Source organism: Peromyscus maniculatus, chromosome 20 (genome assembly GCF_049852395.1).
Source record: "Peromyscus maniculatus bairdii isolate BWxNUB_F1_BW_parent chromosome 20, HU_Pman_BW_mat_3.1, whole genome shotgun sequence".
NCBI lineage: Eukaryota > Metazoa > Chordata > Mammalia > Rodentia > Cricetidae > Peromyscus > Peromyscus maniculatus.
This window is the reverse complement of record NC_134871.1, coordinates 9,092,747-9,116,783: the sequence shown is the minus strand read 5'-3', so window position 1 is coordinate 9,116,783 and position 24,037 is coordinate 9,092,747. Positions and strand designations below refer to the sequence as shown.

The 24,037-nt window shown below is 38.3% G+C and overlaps 1 long non-coding RNA gene across 2 annotated transcripts in view; it reads right to left on the bottom strand.

Moving 5' to 3' along the window:
• Positions 1 to 24,037, bottom strand: part of LOC143269717 (uncharacterized) — a 32,864-nt gene that overhangs the window by 2,897 nt on the left and 5,930 nt on the right. Inside the window, exons 3-5 of one of the 2 annotated variants that reach the window (XR_013046322.1) lie at positions 20,210 to 20,371; positions 13,587 to 13,710; positions 9,275 to 11,053 (exon numbers count right to left, since the gene is read on the bottom strand). This is a non-coding gene — a long non-coding RNA (uncharacterized LOC143269717). Of the gene's footprint in view, positions 1 to 9,274; positions 11,054 to 13,586; positions 13,711 to 20,209; positions 20,372 to 24,037 lie in introns of those variants that run through there. The other variant, XR_013046323.1, reaches the window with a different exon arrangement.

The window sequence follows — 24,037 nt, the reverse complement described above, 5'->3', positions numbered from 1 at the left end:
CTAGACCACCAAAGAGAGAAGATAAGAAATGGAGGAATCTAGGAATAAGAGCAGAGAGGAAATACAGTAAATTAAGTTGTACAAATGCTGCTTGTAAGGTGTCTGTGGTCCTTCAGATGGACAAAGTTGAGGCAAGGAGCCAAAACCGAGTGAAAATGTAGGTCTAAGTTCTGGCAGTGTTACCCCTTCATGACGGCCATATAATACGGAAAGGAGAAGGAGTGAGAACAATCTACCAATCAATGCAAAAACTAAAGTTAGCAGAGAAAAAAAAACTCGTGGAAAAATGGAAACAGACCTTAGGGAACTTTTTTTAAAAAATGACAAGAAATAAGGTTGACAGGAAAACAAATGGAATAAAGTTTTCAAGTAAAAAGAAAATGCCCCAAAAAATTGCTGATATTTTATTAGCTATATATAAAAAGAATGACTTATGGCATACATAAAAATAAAGAGGATTAAAACTAAAATATGGAAGACATAATTTAAGAATTTCTGAAGGAAAGTAAGAAACCAGTTTAATGAATTATGAGTATAAAACTTTAAAAAAAAACCTACAAAGACCCAGTAAATTTGCCACAAAAAAATATTTAAAAATACAGAAAACAAAAAAGTCAAAATATAAGCTGAAGACTAAAAAAATATATATTTAATATATGTACTACTGAGTACTCAACATACATAAAACTCTCTCTGTCTTCCTCCCTCCCTCCCTCCCTCCCTCCCTCCTTCCCTCCCTCTCTCCCTCCCTTCCTCTCTCTCTCCCTATTTCTATCAAACACAAAAAGATTAACGGAAAAACAGTGAGAAGGCATGAGTAAAAGTCTCATAATTAAGAACCCCGAATCTGAACTGGCAATGAATATGTGAAAAACCTTCTAAACGTCAGTGAGGTTAACAGTTAAAGCAACAATGAGATAGAAATTCACATCCATCAACTTGGCCAGATTAAAGAAGGACAGTGTCAACCACCTAGGGGGTGGTACAGTAGGGCTTCTAGACCAACACCACTGGCTTTTAGGATATGAAATCCCTTTTCATTGGGGGTTCACTCCTTTGCACTGTGGTTGTTTGACCACACAGACCTTGTCTCTTGCCACTAGATGCTTATAGAACTCCTCCGATATCTATGACAACTGAAACTATCTCTACACACTCCCAAATTTCACCTATGGGCGGATTTACCCCTCACTTCATGGATATCACCAGTGGCCAACATGGCTGGTGAAAACATAAACTGTGCTGATTTTTAAGTAAAACTGGGATGTGCAGCGTTATTATCTAGTAACGTGCTCTCCAGTGTGTATATCTTGGAGAAACTCTCCCACTGGACAGACTCTCACATGTATACTCAGAAAGGCATGTTGAAACCATTGCAGCCTCAACTGAATACTGGAGATTTGTGAACAGTCTCAACATTGGTAACAGACTATAGACAGATGGTGCTCCATTCTTCAATGCAACATTATTCAGAATAAAATAAAACATAAATTCATTAGAACAATTATCAACCTAGTTAAATCTTACCAACATATATTAAAGGTCAAAACTTAGAGAAGAACACATCTATGATACCCTTAATGCAAATCTTGAAAACACAGGAAATAATTTCACATATGACTTATAGACAAATACAGAGTGAGTAAATTAAAACTGGTGACAAATGGTGCTCTATTTACTTGAAAGGGACAAAAGAAGCACCCTTTTCTCTCCAGAGGTTAGAATTGGAACAGGAGCCTGGATGGCTCCTATGCATGGCGCATGAGTGATGCTGGCCCTGTTGTCACAGAGCAATGGGTATGCTCACACCTCCTGCCAGGCTGCAGCTTCTCTCAAGTCCAGTAGTAGGGTTAGGCACTCTGGTGGCTTGAATGAGAATGGTTCATATGCCTGAATACTTAGTACTCAGTTGGCAGAACAGTTTACAAAGGATTAGGGCATGTGGCTTTATTGGATGGAGGAGGTGTGCCACTGGGGTCAGGCTTTGAATTTCCAAAGCCATTCCTGATGTAGTCTCTCTCTCTCTGCCTCTTGCCTGCAGATCAAAAAGTAAGCTCTTATACATCCCTGCCACCATACCTTTGCTCCACCATCATGGACTCTAACCCTTTGAAACCACAAGCACAATTAAATGTTTTCTTTTATAAGTTGCCATGGTCATAGTGTCTAATCAGCAATAGAAAAATAACTAAGACAGTTACCACTCCATGACAAAGGGGACTCTCTTCTTCCATGGCATCCTCACCATCAAGGTTGGAGGCAGTAAATGACTGGCTGGTGTATGTGTTCATTTGTCCCTACATTGTTTTCTAATTGCCAACCTGGCTAAGCTACAGTGACTTCAGGCTACAACCATAGGCAGAAGGCAGGAACAGGAGTCTTCTACCTCTTGCTCAGCTCCCACAAACACAGAACATCTAATGCCCTTAATAAACCTGATTTTCCATGTTTCTCAAGGTAGATCTGCTCCTTGCTAGAACACTAACTGATAGCATTTGTTTGAATGCTAAGTTGTGTATGTATGTGTTGTGTGTGTGTGTGTGTGTGTGTGTGTGTGTGTGTGTGTGTGTGTGTGTGTGTGTTTTAGTGGTAGCTTCTGAGGAATGAGGAAAATATGGGCTGGCCAGGGTTCACTAGGATCTTCAACACTGTTTGCATAATAAAGTAATGTATTCAAGCTTTCTTTGAACCACCAGCTCCCAAAAATTGACACAGAGTCTTAAGTTTGAAAGCTTGGCCTTAGCTTAGGCTTATTCCCGACTAGCTCTTATAACTTGAATTAACCTGTTTATTTTAATCTATGTTCTGTCACGTGGCTTGTTACCTCTCCTCCATACCATATGTCCCTACTGGCCTGATGTCTCACTGGTGAATTCAAGTGCCTCAGATTCTTGCCAGAGTTTCTCTCTCTCTCCCCAGAAGTCCCATCCATCCATCTGCCCAGCTATTGGCCATTCAGCTCTTTATTAAACCAATCAGAATAAAACAGCAACACGTTTTCATACAGTGTGATCAAATATCCAGCAGCAAAGTTTAAGTCTTTTCATGATTTATTTGTATAATACGTTATAAAATTCTATATGTTATAAGAAATAAAGTGGAAATTTTTACATTTATTTCTTTTGGTGGGGAGCCGGAAGGCATGGGTCATGCTGCACTTGTGAACTTTAGGAGACAAGTTGTGAGAGTTGGTTATCTCCCACTATGTGTGTCCCCAGGGTCAAATGTAGGTCATCAGGCTGGGCAGCAAAATTTACCGAGCCCTCTCACTGTCCTCTCAAAATGCAAATTCATTTAAAGATCATTATTATTTCCTTTTAAGACCAACATTTAATGTCTTTTTCCTCTTCCCTTTCTTCCCTTGAAACAGTCCCGTATACTCCTCCTTTCTCCCTTTCAAATTCATGGCCTCCTAAAAAAAATGCAAATTTCCCAAGCTGGTTGTTGAGTACACAGAGTAATTCACTGGACAAATGTGTGACAATTGGCAGCTTTTTAAATTTAATTGTTTTTATTTTTTACCTGTAAAATAATATGAGGTTATATGCTTTCCAGAATTCAGGTCACCAATATGATATATTGACTCATATCCGAAACTAAAATACCCATTTTCAAGTATTTGAGGTGCTACTTCAGAAGATGGTAAGTCACTCAAGCCTAGATTATTCTTCAGGACAATATAAGAAGTAATTGCCCACCAAGCAAAATAAACCAGCAAAGGAAGATGCCTTTGGAAGTGATGTATTCGCTCTTCCCAAACAATCCTGCCAGAGGACAGATAATTATTTATCATGGGGACTACAGAAGAATTTACCAGCTTGGGAAAGTGATCAACTTCTCCATGAACTCAAGTTGGCCATGCTTCCATGTAAATATTTTCCACTTAGACTGTTAGCTTAGATGTCACAAAAGAATAGCCAGGATCCAATTTTTTTTTCAATTGCAATAGATATAGCTTTCTGGTTTGTAATAGCTGACCAGAGCATAAGCAATTCCTTGCTTGTTAATTTGAACATGTAGCCAGAAATAAATAGCACACAGTATGCGTAATGCAATCTTAAAAGTCTTTTACTGGAACCATGCTTAGATCTCATACAAGAAAATGAAAAAAAATCAGAAATGTAAATGACTGTGATGTCAGACTGATGAAGCAAATCCCTAGAGATTCTTGAAAGTTAGAGTGGGTTTTCAAATTCATTATGATTGAATTATAAAGTAAATGAAAAACAGCAGGGTTGAATAGGAAGTTGATGTGGGCAACATAGAAAGTTGTTTGAATGCCCTGTGGCAGGAAACAAGGAAATCAAGTGCACATCGAGGGCAGGGAGGAGTTTTTCTTCCCGTTTTTTCTTCTTCCGTTTTTATTGTGTACCGGGCACAGTGGTGGTCATTTACATACAAAGTCACAAAAAGACAGCATTACCCACTCTGAAGTTCATGGTTTTCAAAGGAAAAAGAGACACACATGACTAAGTGAACTAGTATTAATAACTGTAAGCTAGTAGCTAAAATCTATTGAGCACTAGCCATGAAGGAGGTACTGTCCTAAGCACTTTGTACATACTCATTTATTTTGTTCTCTCATCAACCTCCAGAAAGGGAATGGCTACTCTACCTGTAGCACAGATACTAAAAGGAAGCCTGTCTGGGGTATGTGGTTTAACTCAGCTCACAGATGATCAGTGGCAGAAACGAGGTTCAGTCTAGATCTAGAGTATGTGCTCTCAAGGTGGGCATGATTACACAGGATTATACTCTCAGTGCTTGGGAGGTGTTGGCATGAGGATCATGAATTGGAGGCCAAGATGGGGTACATGAGACCCTGTCTCAAAACAAAACAAGAACAAAATCAGAGCCTGTGCTCCTGATGACACACCTAACTACCTTACAACTTTGTAACATTTCAGGGTTAAGTCCAGAAAGTGCTCTTGCAAAGATCCTTATATCCATCAATGTGTACATAATTTTGATTATAAAATAAAAGTTTCTAGTATAAAGAAGACAGGGAGATTCTGTAAAATGTAGTACAGATTGATATGGAGATATGTGTGCACCAAACAGTTCAGGGTCCCCCAGATCCATAAGGAATTTCAATTTTATACTGCAAATGCTTATTGAATGTCCAAGAACTGCTGGAAGAGATGAGAATAAGCACAAAAGAACTTTCTTGAGGGTTAAGAAGCTTAAACCCTCATGGATAAGAAAAGACAAGTGCACAGGTTACCACAACATGGGTCACAGAATAAAGTAATGAGTACGGTAGCCGACCTGAAGATTGTTCAGGAAGAGAATTCATTGTCAATCAGGGGTAAGGTGAAGAAAGCCTTCACAGAGAAATCAACATCGTAAGACCTGGGCGGGGCTTGAATAGGTAAGGTTGGACAGAAGTGAAATCACCCTGCTAAAGAAAGGAATAGAGTATGAGTGGGTAGACTCTAAAGAACTACTTTTAGTAATGAATAAATCATGTTGATCAGTGGGAGAAAATAGATACAGAAGAAATAGTGGATTAGGACACTGTGCAGTGACCCTGAGGAGGCATTCAAAAATGTTGTGATGAATGAAGAATTTTTCTGAGGCCAAGTAATATTTATGCCCATGTTACTCTAATATTCTATCGTGTCCCTACCATTTTGGTTTGATATCTCTTTCCACCAAAAAGGAACCCAAAATAATACATGCTACTGCCATGGCTCTTGGTTACCTACCATCACTACATGGTAAAACCCTATTGCTGAAAACATCAATCATTGGCTTCAGGACATAGAGAAATCTACTCAAACTGACCTGCAGACTTCCTCCCTGCTGAAGAAATTTCACAGTGCCAGCAGGTGTTATTCAGTCTCCTGGGGGAGAAGAAACATCGATAATCTTACCTAGCTCTCTCTCCCCTGCGTGCTGTAACACCTACCTGGCCGGCAGGGTATGCCCACTGATGCAATAATGGAGCTCTTTCTGATTGGATTTGAAGCCTACTGCTCCATCAGAGCCTCTGCCATGCCCTATACTGTAATCCTAAACAAAAGCCCATGGATGGGAGGTCATGTGTCCTAGCGCAGAATCTGCTACTGTCATTTTGCTCAATGATCTTCTAAATATGTCTATCCACAGATTTGTGCTTCTTTCCACCTTGGCTATGGAAACTTCTTTTTGCAGTTGGTGGTGGTGAATGCAGGGACCCATACTAGTCAAAGTGCTCAGGATAACAGACCTGAGCTCAGCCCCAAATGATATATCTTTATCCACCCTTCTACTATCACCACTTCCGAGGCTCAGAGAACACAGAGAAAAGGGAGGTAGAGCAAATGAAAGGATCCCAGGATGGGGAGGAGTGCTGCGAGAGGATGCTGTGACTATTGTATTCACAAACTCACAGCGACTGACCACAACACAGTATTAATCCAGCCAAAATTCTGGCATAGATGAAAGAGGTGCTCTCCACGCCCCACTTTTTCTTGAGGAGCTGTTGGAATCGGATAGCTGCTGGGGAAATGAGAGAGCCATTCTTTTGTGAGGATATGGTCACTGGTATGTTTCCCATGTCACAGCAGAGAGATGGCCCCAAATCCAAACACACATATGGGCATCATTAACAATTTAGTGAGTCATCAGAAGAAAAAAATGAAGAGAGAGAGAGAGAGAGAGAGAGAGAGAGAGAGAGAGAGAGAGAGAGATATGAAATTGGGAGATGGGAGGAAAACATGTTGGTAAAGGAAATGGGGTTGGAGGGAGAAAGTGGGGTGGACATGATCCTATTTTATATGTATGAAATAATAGTGAAAAATATAACAAAATTAATAAATAAAAATAAAAATCAACAAGTATTTATTCAAATATGTTGTGGAATATTATTTTAACTATGTGAAGATGTGTTCATTTGTTTATGCTGCATTTGTTTAATTATGTAAAGATGTGTTGCTTATTCACCTTACTTGCCTAAGGCACCTGATTGATCCAATAAAAATCTGAACAGCCAATAGCTAGACCATAGAGGGATAGGCAGGGCTGGTGAACAGAGAGAATAAGTAAAAGGAGAAATCTAGGAATAAGAGAAGAGAACAAGAGAGAATGGGGGAGAAAAAAATGGAGATGCCTGGGGCCAGCCAGGCAGCCACCAACCAGACTGACATGGAATAAGCAGGGAGGTAGGACATATGGAAGGAAAGAGAAGTAGAAAGCTTTGAGGCAAAATGTAGACAAAGAGAAACAGGTTAATTTAAGTTATAAGAGCTATTGGGACAAGCATAAGATAAGGTTGAACATTCATAACTAATAGCAAGTCTCTGTATCATGATTTAGAAGCTGGTTGGTGGCCCAAAAGAAAGTCTACTACAGAAGAATGGCAAATGTCTAGTAGAGTGCTACAGTGTTGATGACATGGGTAGGGCTTCTCCCTAGAAAATAAATGACAAGTCTTGCATCAACCTGTGGTAATGGAGATTCAAGGTGAGATTTCCAGGATAGGAGGATGGATGAACTATTGACATTGCTGGAGTGGAGGAGGGGACATCTACAGATCTGAAAGGATGGCTTTGAAATAAGGTGGCAGGGTGAACTCTGAATGTGTGCCTGAAAGATTTTTAGTGCACACTTAATAAATACTTTTAATAATACAGAGAGACAATTTTGAGTGCCAGAGCTGTTTAGTAGAGCATACAATCCATTTGGAATGTTGAACATGTCTTCTCTAACTTATTCATCTTTAGAATTTTTAATCACATTTGGTGGTCAATAGCCCTGGATTTCATCTTGTCCCAAAATTTCCCAGACAACCAGAGGCCGACCAACCACACTTTAAATCAAAGCATCTGCTTGCCTATCTTTTCTTTTTCTGAGAATTTGATGCTCTTATTTTTGTAGCCTTTTCTTAGGCCTACAATGTATCTTGTAGGAAGGAGGAGGAGGAGCAGGAGAAGGAAGAGGGGAAGGGGAGGCATGAGAAAGGCTAAAACTAAATAGTAAGACTATGGATGAAAAAGACTGCAGTCACATTGTTCATAAAGTAGATTCACCCAAAGGGCAAGTTTGGGTGACATGCAAGGAAATGATTATATACTGTGTGATGCACACCCTATGTCCTGCCTGAAGTGGTCCAGCACTCTCTGTACCTCCTATTTTAATCAAGAGTCTTGGCAGAATTATTTCCACTGGAGGTTAGTTTATCACTTCCTCTAAATTACCATAAACGGGGGCAGTTTAGAGGTAATACATGAAATTATAGGCTCAGATTGGCTCAGATCTAACAATCTAAATGGGATATAATGATTTGTCTGAGAGAGGAATCCTGCAAAACTATTTAATAAATAACAACAAATGATATCCAGAAAGATTAAGATGGCAGTAAGAGTGCAGGAGAAATTAGGACTAAGGAAGGCCAGAGAGAAAAAGAAGCTTCGGGAAGGAAAGGAAAACACACAGTATGAGATTCTTTCAACTGTCCACCAGTCAAGATCAATTAGGATATGCTGGAATTTGTGGTGGTGGTGGTAGTTTTGTTTTAACAGCAGGCAGTGAAATGACTGTGTTCGAGCCAAGAGAAACGTAGGTAATAAACTGTAACGTTCAGTGGAAACTCTCTTTTCAGGAATCACAGATAAAGCTGGGGGGTGGGAGTAAGGGAAGGCAGGAGTGGTTTAGGGAGGGCCTGTACACAGTGCATAGGACAATAGTAAAAGTGCTGTGCTGCAAGACAACATTTTGGTCTTTTTTCCCTGTAGGTCTTGCTTATAAAGTATGTTTCCTGTGCTTATCAAGAAATTTCTGAATGAGAGATGTCATTCAAATTTATATGAGACATAATTATCATTTCGATAGTTTAAGTTAATACAAAATGTTCTCACTGATTCCTATGTGATCAGATTTATATAATCCTAATATCACACCTTATATCAACTCAATATGATTTTAATTTATTCATATGAAACATCTATTCATAATATTCTTAAATTACATACACATACATACACATCCAAGAATATAATAGTAAGCAGAATTAACACTTTTAGAACTGACAGCGTAAGGCTTTCTGGTGGTTTGAATAAGAATGGCCCCCATAGGCTCATATGTTTGAATTCTTGGTCCCCAGTTAGTAGAACTATTTGAGAAGGACAGTGTGGCCTTGTTGGAGGAGGTATGACACTTGGGGTTTGACTTTGAGGATTCAAAAGCTCATTCATATTCTCTCTCTCTCTTCTGTCTCTCTCCTCTCTCTCTCTCTCCCTCTCTCTCTCTCTCTCTCTCTCTCTCTCTCTCTCTCTCTCAATATGTGTGTGTGTGTGTGTGGTGGGGGGTGCACCTGATGGTTGTGTCTCAAGATGTGAGCTCTCAGCTACTGCTCCACCACCATGCCTGCCTGCTGCCATTTTCACCACCATGAAGGTCATGGACTCTGACCCTCTGAAACCATGGGCCCCAAACTAAATGCTTTCTTTTATGAGTTGCCTTGGTCATCATGTGTTGTTACAACAACAGAAAAGTGACTAAGACAGTCTTTGTTACAAGTGCTTCTGTTTTGCTTACCTTAGTTTCCTGCTTGTTGCTGCTACATTGTATACGCATGCAAAGAGTCTGCTTCTTCCTGATGTCTCATGATAAGTAACTGGCAGCTGGGGAATTGAACTTAAGACACCAGATCTAGGGTTTGAAATCATGACCCTAGCATGATTCTTGCTTAGAGAAAAGCATTGCAAAAGGCAATGTTTTGTTTACCTACTCTTGTCCTTGCTGCCTTTCCCAGGCTCATTTCTCCCTCCTGAATTCAACTTGCACAACAGAAAGGAAAGCTCAGTCATTTGGGTGGGTATACCAGTTTTCAGATGGACTCAGACTCGGGTATGTTTATCCCTGTGTTTGATGAGCTACTTAGCTACTGCTCAGTCCCCAGCTGGGAACCAAGGAGGGATCCAACTGGCATGACCATGTCAAGGCCATGGGGCCCCTGGACAAGACAGATAAATGGGAAATGGTTTCTGGTTGTCTAAGTTAGACTTGAGATCCAAAGGGGAAGTAAAATCTCCTTCACGTGAAAATCATTCAAGATATTTATAGAAAGAAAGAACAAGGTACTACAAAAGACAAAGCCCTTCCACTGGACTTCACATCCAAGGATTGGAATTGCATCATAAATGAGAATAAAACAAAGGAGGAGGTACTCCTCTGAGTGCTTGCCTAAAGTGGACAGCTTTCAGCTTGACTGCACACATATTTTTTCAATTTCCTTATTATGAGCTACACAGTTAGCAACACAAAATAGTATGAGGTCAAACACTAAATGAAGCAACATGAGCCCTCCAACAAAAACAAAACAGGACAATATCCAAATAAACTGATGGCTAGATATCATAATACGGAAACCAAATCAAAATTATCTCTGTGTTCCTCTTAAATGTATAGGGTTCCCTGAACCATGGGCATTTCTATAATGATCCATAAATATACATTATTTAAAGCAAATGTAAGAGTGACATAAAATTGCATAGAATGAGAGCCAAAGTAAAAAATCTAACACTAGCCCTTTTTCATGGAATGTTTAGAATCTAATAAAGAAGTCATTTCATATTTTTTTTTTAGTTTGTCATGACAGAGTTTCTGTCCTGGCTGTCCTGGAACTCTCTCTGTAAACCAGGCTGGTCTCAAACTCAGAAATCCACCTGCCTCTGCCTCCTGAGTGCTGGGATTAAAGGTGTGCACTGCCACCATCCCCTGGCATGCCTATTTAATTAAAAAAAAAAACTGGTGTGCCCTTATGGTAAATATTATGCATTTTAACTGGGTGGGGGCAATGAAAAGAATGGAGTCCTCTAAGCTCCATTGAAGTGTCTTTCCAAGGACTAGGAACTTCACATGTCTGTATATTCCTCATTGCATACCCCCGTGGAAAATTATGGTGTCATTTCCAATTTGTGAATAAAAACTTGAGACTCGGAGTTAAATTACTCATTCAGATTCACTGAGCAAGTAAGTGGCAGGGCTGAGTTCAGAAGCCAGTTCAATCTGCTTGGTCCTTCAAAGGTTTTCTCTGGATAATAAAACATGGTCTCTCAAGTTTTAAAGGCTGTAAAAACATAGAAATTTAGTATTGGTCATTAGATAGCAAAATGTTGAACTTGGCTTTATAATGCATAATAAAATAGATTTGTATGATACACTTGTTTTGTATTTAAAACTGAAATAAATCATTGGGTAAAACTAATTTGTATGTAGAAATATAATTGGCCTGATTATAGCTTGTGAGAATTATAACATAATTCATTCAAAAAGACAATGAGTTTTCAAAATATTACTTTGATCTAGAAGTTTAACTTATTCTGAAATAAATATAAGTAGCACTTAATGACCTAATATCTATTGATTATTCCAGAAATGGAATTTCTACATGAGATTATTGAATGAATAAATCTTCTTCATTCAATATAAGAATGAGGTAAAGAAATTACATTTGTAATGAAAATTGTAAATCAATTATGAATGCACGGTACACATAACAAAATCCTAATTTAACTATGTTAAGTAGTAAATTAAATGTGCTAATTCACATAATGGGAATTCTGGAATATAATCATCCTTATGTAGGTCTAATCCAGGAGTTCAAAATATTCTACCCAAGCATTGCTCTGCTATGTTCTCTGCTAGGTCCTTTTATGGGGTTCCTCTGAAGGTTCCTTTGTTCTCCTGTGATAGTAATGGCTTCCATAGACACACATGTCACAGTCCCATTTCACACTATCAACCATAGGGAAAAACTAAATATCTACATAGTTTCCACAGAGAAGAGACAATGATATTTTAGTCATTTAAGTGTTTCCATGTTAATTCACAATATCAGTATCTCTGCTTGGACATGTTGATCCATGGTCAGGAGGATAAAATATGAGCACTTACATACTCTCCAAGTTTCCTGCCCTGAAACTGAAGCTACATACCCCATTCAACATGGACTCAGAATTGGAAGTTGTTAGCCTCTCAAAGAAGAACTTGTATGTGGTACAATCAAGATGGAAAAGGGTGCTGGCATCCTCCAAATTACCCAACTTGGTCAAAATTGGAAGATCTCTGGGCAAGACAGTGATGACAACTAAGAGATTAATAAAGTACATCTTCAGGTGTGTCTGTGAGGGTTTTACAGAGACAATTACATTATGAGGGCTTGAACGCACTGGTGGAACTAATAGAAGACCAACCTACTATCCATACATAATATGTGTAAAGTAAATATTTGTTGAATTAATCTAGCTAGCAATTTTGGAGGGAGACCATCACTGGGATGTGTTCTTGAGATCTCTCTCTGCCCTAGCCTCTTCCCGAATCTTCTTCTATGCTTCCTTATCACCATGAAGTGGAGGACATGCTACTACACCCAAGAAGCAAGTAACCATGGACTGGCCCCTCTGAAACTGTGAGCCCAGTACATCTTAAGTTTTTCTCTCAGATCTTTTTGACATAGCAACAAGAAAATCAGCCAGTACAAACACAGATGAACTCACAGATTGGAAGGATGACCATAGCAATAAAATTTTAATAATTCTATTGTTAGTAGGTATTGACTGATTACTAAATCAGAAGCTTAACACCTCATACAAATAACTAGGTTGAAGCTTCACAAGTACCCATGAGGCAGGTATTATTATTATATCCATATTTAACAGAAAAGGGGACTGGAACCCAGGATAATGTAGCCACTTTTTAATATAAAAAGCCCCAATCATTAAGCTAAAAAATTTCATCTAGAGAATTGAGGTGTTAAGGGAAAACCATTAGCTTTCACACAGCTAAGACTAGATTCATGCATCATATAGTTACTGCATATGGCCTGACCACCACAAGCATTGTGCTGGGTATGGAGTACAGCAAAGCCAACCTGCAACTTCATCTTGTACTTAATTTCTCATGGTGTCTCAAACTCTCCCAAGCTCTCCTACTTCAGAGTATTTGTTCAACCTGGAAGTTTCCTGTCTCTGCAAATCTCCTCATCCTTAATGCACATGGTTCACCTTTGTCAGAATCTAAAACTTAAACCCTTGGTACCTCAACATTTGTATGCCACACTCTACTGGTTTCGTCTTTCTGGAATGGTCATTTCAAATCTTGAAACCTTGACTCTTCCACCTTCTTAGACTCTCACAACAGTCCGTCTTGTCTATTGCTTCATGAGAGATGAAGTTACTAAATTATAACTCCCTCCCATACACCCTTAATCCAAAGCTTAGTCCCAGAATCTTGATATTTACTATGAAATATCCTTCTGAATCCACTATCAAGACTCAAATCAGACCAACCTATACATATGGAATATTTAGCTTGTAATCACTTCTGAAATTGTGTTTTCTTCCGGTCTCCATTGTCAGAAACTGGACCCAGGCACTATCATCTATAACTGCACACCCTTCTAACTGTGTTCCTCATCTGCCTGTGTGCTCTGCCCAACCAATTCTTGAGGTAGGATATTTGGAAATTATCTAACTCCACTGTGTAAAAACTTTAAATTCTTCTCCTTTCTAAAGAGCAACAATTTTTAACACAAACCACACAGACTCATTCATCTAGTTTCTGAGTACAGAGTACATTTCCCACAGCTCATTATCCCTTACCTTGTCTATAGTTCATTGTGTCTGCCTTACTGGAGGTCATCATGCATTTTGCTCTCTCTGCTTGGCATTCCTTTATATTCTTTCCCAATCCATGAAAGAGAATAACTTGCCTCGGTGATCTCTTCTATAAACTCAACATATAAAGACAATGATTTAACATCTACAAATGCCTAGAGACAATAATTGACAAGTGACCATCAAACACACCAAGTGCCTAGTGGTTATTTGCACAGTTTGAGACAAAATTCCCTGGGTTTAAATTCTCAACTTGCCAGTCGTAAACCTTTGGCAAGTTACCTAAACAGTTACCAATGAAGCATCTTTACACCAGGATACCACACACAGGATTTCATGTATGTTCCTAATGAATTGATATATGCAGTACATATGTACTACTCAGAACAGCTCTGGATATGGTCTCTCTCTGTATATGCTGTATAATGCCTCTCTCTCTCTCTCTCTCTCTCTCTCTCTCTCTCTCCATTCCCACCTCTCTCCTTTCCTCACCCCCCTTCTCTTTTGTGTTACATGCAAATGTGCACACGATGAGGGCCTTGTTATCAACAATGTCTTGTTAATAACTTCTCCACCTTTATGGCTTTCAGGTAGGTCTCCCATTGAAACTAAAGCTAGCTGCTTTAGCGAGGCTGGCTGACCAGCAAGTCCTGCAGTGTAGCAGGAATCTTAAATAGTTCTTATTAATAAAATCAAACCTGAGCCAGGTATTGGGGTGAACACTGGAAGGTCAGAGAGACAGAACAAAGCACAGCTAACCTCACCTGGCCAACTTCTCAGCTGATCTTGTTTCCTCAGGCTGGAAGCCTCTGTGTCTTCATATCCAAATGGCTCTCAGCTGAACTGCTGCTTGAAAGCCTGAAAGCTTAACCAGCCAAATGCTTCTAGTTCCTGGTCCTCACGCCTTATATACCTTTCTGCTTTCTACCACCACTCCCTGGGATTAAAGGCGTGTGTCACCATGCCTGGCCGTTTCCAATGTGGCCTTGAACTCACAGAGATCCAGAGGGATTTCTACCTCTGGAGTGCTAGGATTAAAGGTGTGAGTGCCACCATTTTCTAGCCTTTTTATCTAGTGGCTGTTCTATCTCTGACCCCAGATAAGTTTATTAGGGTGCACAATATTTTGGGGAACACAATACCACCACACTGAAGCCTCCTGTCTCCATTCCCGTCATTGGAGTTACAGACATACATTGTCATGATAGGCTGCTGGGGATCCAAACTCAGTCCTCAAGCTTACACAGCAAGTACTTGACCCATGGAGCCATCTCCCCAGCCCTAAAGGGAACATTTTCATCCAAAAATTCTGTGTCCAGCTAAATTGCCCTTCAACTGAAAAGGACTACTCTATATGTAAAAGCTCCTCAGAAAATGCATAATTCAGCTAGGCCTCCTGAAAAAGTTATTGATATTATACTCCAAAGATCTGAGAAATGAGCCAAAGCAAGTTATGCGACAAAAAGGAAATCAATGCAGGAGTGAGGGGTCATTATAATAGTTTAAATATAGTAATGAAACGTTAATGACAATTTTTAATTTAACTTTGTTTATAAATATATAGTATAAAATTATACATGATATGAAAACGTCACATGATACCCTATAATAGAAAGTTAATTTAAAACTATGTAAATAGGAAAAATACATTTAAGTGTTAATAGCTCTGTGGTTTTACATAAAGAAACCTTAACATCAAGAAATAAAAATAAAACTATACAAAATATATATTAAATATAATATGAAATTTTATACAGAAATTTCAACAAACAAAACCTAGGATGCAAAATGGTCTTTTTGTTTAAAGCAAAATAGTCACTCTTAAGCTTCATGACATAAAACAGGTATTTTCATTTCAAAATAAGGACTAATAAAATAAACTGAGCAACTTAATTTCCAAATACACATGTGGAAAGTGTGTTGATTTTAAAATGTAACAACAATGAAATTATTTGGAGAAAATAAAAGCAGCGAAAAAGTACTACAACAAAACAACAAAGTATCACAAATATTAGAGGATGCAGAACAACTTAACAGATAGAAAGTCTGTCCTGATGATTTTGACAATGAGCAAATACATATGAGTATCACATATTAAAGCAATGATTCTACAAATTAGTTGAAAAGCAATTCAATGATAATAGTGTTTCTGGGTGCTACTTGAGATAGAAAAATGGAATTTGAAATAGAGAAAAATGTACACAAAAAGATGAATCTGGATATTTCAAACCAATAAATCATCAAGAAGACACCAGAAAAACAGAAGGAAGATAGGAGTTGAAATATTTTTCCCAGACCAAAAAAAAAAAAAAAAGAATACAAGGAGAAATTATATAAAGACACAAGAGAAAAACCGGGCATTGGTAACATGCAACTTTAATCCCAGCACTCTAGCACTCAGGAAGCAGAGGCAGGTGGATCTCTGTGAGTTTGAGGCCAGTCTGGTCTACAGAGGGAGCTCCAGGCCAGCTAGGGCTACAGAGAGAAATCCTGTCTTGAAAAAAAAAAAAAGAAAAAAAGGCAGAAGAGAAAAATTTCATGGAGAAAAAATGTAATTTGCTATGAAGAAATTGGTTACATGTATTATACATTTAATATGTTGAAAATGGCTGCAAATATACAAAGGATGAAAATAAATTTATGGAAAATACTAACATAATCTTTGGCACAACTAACATTAGTGTGCATAAAGTAATATATAGAGGAATTTAGTAACATGAAAAATAATCTTAATTCCATATGCTGATTTTAATCTTAGAAAATAAACTTTTCAAATTCTTGAAAGGTAAACAAACTTACAATGACTCTTTCCCAACTTTAGGAGGAAAAAAATGATCTTCAGGCAAAATAAACTTCCAAAACGTAAAAAGAAGAACTTTCTATTTCAAATGCATAAGATAACATTTTACTTATGAATATGGAGACAACAGTTCTAAATAAAAGCTAATAAATCAACTTAGCATTATATCCTATAACTAACTTAGCCTTTTCCAAGAATACAGAATCATTTAATAACCAAAAGTCGATTAATGTGATGCAGCATAAGTTAATGGGAAAATCTATGTAATCACTGCAAATCTACATAATGGCATGCACAAACGGACCCAGTGAGGCTGAACAAACAGCATGACTTTACAACATTTTCTTTAAATCTATAGGACCCTGGTTGCAAAATATTAGAAAAATTACTATGAAAGCCTTAGAGAAGGCAGAATCCTCTGCTACTGGCCCAGACACTAATACTGTGGTAATACACAACTGATCAAGAGGACAGTAATAAAAGGAGCAGGAAACAGCCAGTGCTGTCTAGTACTGCAAGACCCCTGCATGCATGAAAGGATTGAGACCTCATAATATATTGTACAGATTCATATATCAAATGTAACAAATGATGTTTTACAAAATATTTTTACTACAGTAGCCAGATTATATGATTAGGAACAAATTTAGCCAGCAAAAATTAGGCATTAATGAGGTAAATGTTTACTTTGAAAAAGACTACTAAAAAAGGAAGTTAAGTCAGCGTGTTCTTGGGTGGAGAAGAAAACAATCATAACAATAAAAATAGAGGGTTTTTTTTTTAATTTTATTTTGGTTCTTCCCATATGTGAGGATCCTTAAACTCTTATAAACATTACATCATTTATTCTTCAAAAAGCCCCTGGAGGCCACTTAATAATTATTTCCATTTTTAAAATGAGTAAACACTCTTTTTTCAAGTGCACACAAAAATAGTCACCAATATAGCTCATACTTGTATCCCTAAAAACAATTAATAAGCACTTGCAAATGAAAATTTAGTTTCCTCCAAGTGAGTCTCACTGGGGAAACAAACAAGCTCCTCTTAAAAGATAGGTCACATGCCCAGCAGGAGATGGCCAACAGGAGATGAACTCAGGAGCATCTTTGTAGGGTCCTTGTCTCATAATGCTGTCAGGGCTCTTTTCTTTTCTTTCCTTTCCTTTTCTTTCCTTTCCTTTCCTTTTTTTTCCTTTTTAATTTTATCCCTTTTTATTTTTAATTTATTTGTTCTTCTCTTCCTTCATCCTGCAAATCCTTTGAGTGTCTTCTATGGCTTCCAGTTCTGTGTTTTTACAGGATTCCTGGGCACCTGAACAAATGGGTCTCTGTATCTATATCTGCTTCTTGTTTCTGTTCTTGAACTCTTTCCTTCGGTTTGTATGTTTGTTTTATCCTGTTCTGATCTGTTAGTTTTTGTTCTGCTTCATTATATTTTATTTTATTATTATCCCTTAGAAGCCTATTTGTTTTCTAATGAGAGACACAAAGCGGGTAAATTTAAAGGGGAGGAGAGGTGGAGAAGAACTGGGAACAGCAGAGGGAAGGGAAACAGTCATCGGTGTACATTATATGAGAAAAAAACTATTTTTAATAAAAGAAACAACCCTTCACTTCAGAGTATTCAACAAATCAGGCTATTTTATTAATTATGTGAATAATAATACCTTAAAACAAAATTATAATGACTGATAAAAAATTTTAAACAGTAAAATACATACCAAAGTTTAAAAAAAAAATAATTAAACTATACAGAGTACAGTCTCTAATTATCTTAGTTAGGGTTTCTGTTGTTGAGGAGAGATTCCATGATCACACCAACCTTTATAAAAGAAAACATTTAATTGGGGCAGCTTACAGTTTCAGGGGTTTAGTCCATTATCATCACGACAGGACATGGTAGAATGTAGGCAAACATCGTGTTGGATAAGGAGCTGAGAGTTCTACATCTTGATCCACAGACAACAGGAAGTAAACTGTCTCACTGCACATGACTTGAGCATATATGAGACCTCAAAGCCCGCCTCCAGAGTAACTCACTTCCTCTAACAAGGCCACACCTATTCCAGTAAGGCCCCACCTCCCTATGGGGGCCATTTCCTTTCAAACTGCCACACTAATCATATCTAATTTAACTAGAAATAAGTAACATAAAGCTATCGGGGAAATCCACAAATACTAAAGAATTAAACAGTGTTTTTATAAGTAATTTATTGGTGAAAGCAATTGTCACTAGAGAAATAATTTAAATTGAGGTGAGGCTATCAAAATATTTGTGATTCAGCTAAATCAATATTTATTTAAAAAATATCATTAACCTATATACTAGAAAACAAGAAAGATTTCAAAAAAACATAAGACCCACCTTAGGAACCTGGAAATAAAAGGTTAAAATGAGTGCGAATCAGATAGTAGATGGAAAAATCATAAAAAAAAAAAAAAACAGAAACCAATGTCACTCAAAGCAGCGGGGGGGGGGGAAATAAACAACAAATCTAAAAGTTTGTTCTTTGAAAACATCAATAATACTATAAACTTCTATTCAGAATTATCAATAAGAAAGAAAGAAAGTGTCAGTATCAGAAATGAAGATGGAATTTTCACTACAGTGACCAGAGGCCTAAAAGGACAGGAAGGGAACATTATGAACAGTTTTGTGCACATAAATTTCACAGCTTAGATGAAAATGGACAAACTTATCAAAGGACACATACTACCAAAGTTCATTGAATTAGTAAGAATTAAATTACCTATGTATTCCTACTGCTAATTTTGAAAATTGAACTAGACTCGTAATCTTTCATTAAAGTCATCATTATGACCATGTCTCCTGGGGTCCTTAAACCTGAACCAACTGTGTAACAGGACTGTGAAGCTCCCAGGATTGGCTTCTTGTGTTTGGTGCCTTGGTGCACATGCAGTCTATTGGCCAGTACTCAAAACATGGGATGAATGAACACCATTGTACAATGCAACCTGTAGTGTAGGCCTTTGGTGTTTACACTTGGTAAAAGGACAACCAAAAAACTGACAGAACCCAGTGAAGTGATAACCACAGGTGTCAATCTGTATATGAAAAAGCCAACTGTCAAAAGAAATATTAGAACAACTAGGTTTAAAGCACTTATCTGAAGCCACGATACATTATGTAGACAGCAAGAAGAGGTAAAAATAATAACGGGGAGTTTAGTAGAGGCTTGACTTAAGCAAAATTTGATGATCACCTCAAAAGCAATAATGATAACAATTAATCCTGAAGACCTAGGTGTACAACTGTTTGTACAAAGACTTTGGGAGACACTTGAGAGCATAGAACAAGACTTCATCATAGAGTACCCTATCCAGGGTGACTCTGTTTTTCTGAAGGTGGTACACAGACATGGCTTTATCTGTATACAATGTCTGTATCACTATAAAAGCTGAAAAAGATCACCATCCATGAGTACCTGCCTCCCACCTGGTGATCTACATCTTGTGTGCATGTAAGGTATATAGAGTTGAGTTCAGAAGAAATGAAATCCACATGAAATGAAAATTGACTGTATCTTCAGGACATTAAGAACACATGTAAGAAAACCTTTTTCCATGACTGGGTGAAAAATGTTATTCTCTACAACTCAAAGGAAGCTCCAGATGTGGAAGACGTGGTACAGGGTATTGAATACCTACAATCGAGCACAAGGCATTATGAGCTTGACAAAAATGATTACAACTTTTTAACAACCTAAAAATACTGGTTCAGGATAAGTTGGAATGGGTAATTATACAGCCATTTTGCTTGTCTCCTGAAAATCATGACTGGAACTCACCAGAATGATATCGTTCATAAACTCAGAACACTGATGGACTACAAGTGCCACCCTGAATACAATGCTGGTGTGGACAGGCGGGTTTGGCTGGAGTGATGCTAACACTGTATCCAAGTAATGAGAGAAAATCTGGTATGCCAATTCCTTTGGATTCAATTGAACCTTAAAATCAGAAAAAAAGCAAAGGCAAATGATCAGAAAATGGCACAGTAGAAGAAATGTCCTATCAAACAAAATCAACCATATAGTTAAGTGAGTTGAAAGAAACATCCACTTTTAAAGTTTTCTAGCTTAGTAGACTTATTGTATAATGATCCATAATTACTATGAGAAAATGTAAATTAATTATGGAATAACAACTCTCCGCCAGCATGTGGATGTGTCATATATGAACTCTGTACTACATAACTCTCAAAAATTATTCTTCAGACTTCAAGAAGTATCACTGTTTCCATGCAAATAAATAAATCTTAAAGAAAAGTTCAAGTTCAAACAGCTTTATCAATAAGTTTCGCCAAAGCATTACATAGAAAATCAATATCAACTCTGAAATTTCTTCTATAACAAATAAAAGTGAAGGACATTTCCCAGTCCAGCCTCTGAGGCTGGCATTTCTCTGCTATAAAAACTAGACAAATAATTAAGATAGAAGCAAGAAAAGTACAAAGCAAAATTTCTCATCAGTGTAGTTATGAAAATTCTCAACAAAACTGGCAAATTGAATCCAAAACAGTAAAAATAAGACCAAATGAGATTTCTCTTTGAATACCAGACTGATTCAACATTTGAAAGACCATTAAAGTAACTTTTACATGATATATTACATGATTAACATATTATAGGAGAAGATAAATGATTTCTCCAAATTCAGGAGAAAACAGCCACATCAGTCAATGTGGAAAAGCCTGGCAGCCTCTCTGTCTCTCCCAGCTGAAGAATTTGTATGGCATACAAAGAACAACTACCTAAAGCATCTGAAGCTTCAGTGACATTCTAGAAAGGCAAAGGTATAAAGTGACAAATCAGATAAGTGATGGTCAGGGTCCATTTGTAGAGAGAGCCTGCCTAAAAGATGTTAGGGAACCATTTGGGGTGTGGCAGGACTGCTGTGTCATGGTGCAGTAATGACTACATAACCATTATGAGATGACGTGGAAATGAGCAGGAAAATGTGTGTGAATGTTAATGTGTATAAAGTCACCCCAAACTGGGCATGGTGTTGCACATCTATTCCAGCACCTGGGAAATGGAGACAAGAGGATCCTGAGATCCAAACCAACTTAAACTATGTATGGAGACCTTGCCTCCAGCAATAGTTACCCAGAGCATTTGGGGGGATGGGGTTGATGTGGAAACCTAATGCAGTAGAAACTCTCAGGATTCGATGAGGGTGACCCAAGCAAGTACTCCTAGTAATGGAGGATTTGGAGCCTGAACCAGCCATCCTCTGTAACCAGGCAAGGCTTCCAGAGGTGGGACTGAGACACCAACCCAGCCACAAAACATTCAACCTATTAGCCATCCCGCCTGCAAGATGTACTGGGACAATGGAGGCATAGAACTTGTGGGAGTGGGCAAGCAATGACTGGTCTAACCTGAGGCCCAACCACAAGAGGGAGCCCAAGCCTGACAATGCCTTGGTGATCAGGAATCAGAGACTTGAATAGCCCAGAGACCTATGACAGGAAAAGAATCAATAAAATGATTCCTATTGATGTACATGTACACTCACAGATTTGTGCCTAGCCCAATCATCATCAAAGAGGCTACCAAGGGCAGTTGATGGGAGCAGATGCAGAGACCCACAGTCAAACATTAGCCAATTAGAGAGCTGCTGTGGAATGTCGTTCTGTACGCTGTGAATATGTGTGGCTCTGATTGGTTGATAAATAGAATACTGATTGGCCAGTAGCCAGGCAGGTAGTATAAGTGGGGAAAGCAGACAAGGAGAAGAGGAAGAGGAAGGCTGAATAGGAGTTGCCAGCCAGACACAGAGGAAGCAAGATGACAAGACAGAACTGAGAAAAGGTACCAAGCCACGTGGCTAAATATAAATAAGAATTATGGGTTAATTGAAGTGTAAGAGCTAGTCAGTAGTAAGCCTGAGCTAATGGCCTAGCAGTTATAATTAATGTAGGCTTCTGGGTGATTGTTTTATAAGCAGGCCATGGGACTGCAGAGATCTGGTGGGACCAGAGAAACTTTCCGACTACACAGAGCCCGTGTTAGGTTTTTTTGTTGCTGAAAAGTGGCATTTAATTGAGGGAGCTCACTTACAGTTTCAGAGGTTCAGTCCATTATCATTATGGTGGGGAGCAAGGTAGCGTGCAGGCAGATGTAGTGCTGGAGCTAAGAATCTTACTCCTTGACTTAGAGGCAACAGGAAGTCTCCTGACAGTCACACTGAGGAAAACTTGAGTAAAAGAGACCTCAAAGACCCCACACACACAGTGACATGCTTCCTCCAACAAGGCTGTAGCTCCTAATAGTGCCAATCCCTTTTGGGGCCATTTTCTTTCAAACCACCACAGAGCCCAAATTAAAGCTCTGCATTGAGTCCCTTCCCTTGGAGCTGGGGGATGCCACAGCAGAGGGGAAGGAAGAATTGTAGGAGCCAGAGGGGTCAAGGATACCAGGAGAACATGGCCCACAGACTTCAACTAAGTAGGGCTCCCAGGGGTCCACAGAGATTGAAGCAGCAATCACAGAGCTTGCCTGGGTCTAGGTCCTCTGCATATATGTTATGGTTGTTAGCTTGGCTTTTTTGTGGAACCCCTAATAGTGGGACTTGAGGTGCCTCTGACTCTTTTGACTGCTCTTGAGACCTCTTTCCTCCTACTGGGTTGCCTCACCCAGCCTTGATATGAGGCTTATGCCTAGTCTTATCCCGTCTTGCTATGCCATGTACGGTGAATATTCCTGGGAGGTCCTCTCTTTTCTGGAGGGGAATGGAGGAGGAATGGATCTGGGGGAGAGAAGAGGTAGGGCAGGGTTGGAGAATGGGAGGAATGGAAGAAAGGGAAACTACCATCAGGATGTATTTAAAACAATTAATTAATTAATTAGTCATATACAAAACTCAATAAGAGTTTTGTATATGAAGTCAAGGTGTAGACTTTCTAGAAAGTCGAGAAAAAAACTGCTAAGAGGTTTTAAAAGTCAGAAAAGTCTTCTTATACTTTGATCACCAGTTTTGGTTTGTTTGTTTGTTTGTTTTTTAAGATAATAGAAATGGGAAATTGGGTGCTGGGAATATAGCTCAGCAATAGATTACTTCTCTATTATCTGTGAGGCCCGACGTTCAGTCTCCAGCCCCTCACAAAAAGTGAACATAAACATCTCTAAACTGAAAGTATAACCAGATTCTCAGAGAATACCAAATGAAACCAGAGAGCTAGGTAGATAGATCGATGATAGATAGATGGATGGATAGATAGATGATAGATAGATAGATAGATAGATAGATAGATAGATAGATAGATAGATAGATAATAGATAGATAGAGATAGATGGATGATAGATACATAGATATATAGATAGATATATGATAGATACATACATACATAGATACATAGATGATAGATAAATAATAGATAGGTAGATAGATACATAGACGATAGATAGATAGATAGATAGATAGATAGATAGATAGATAGATAGATAGGTAGATAGACAGATAGATACATAAATAGACATACAGACAGACAGGCAGATGATAGATAGATAGATAGATAGATAAATAGATAGATAGATAGATAGATAGATAGATAGATAGATAGATAGATGATAGATAGATAAACATATACATTCATAGGTTCTTAGACAGAT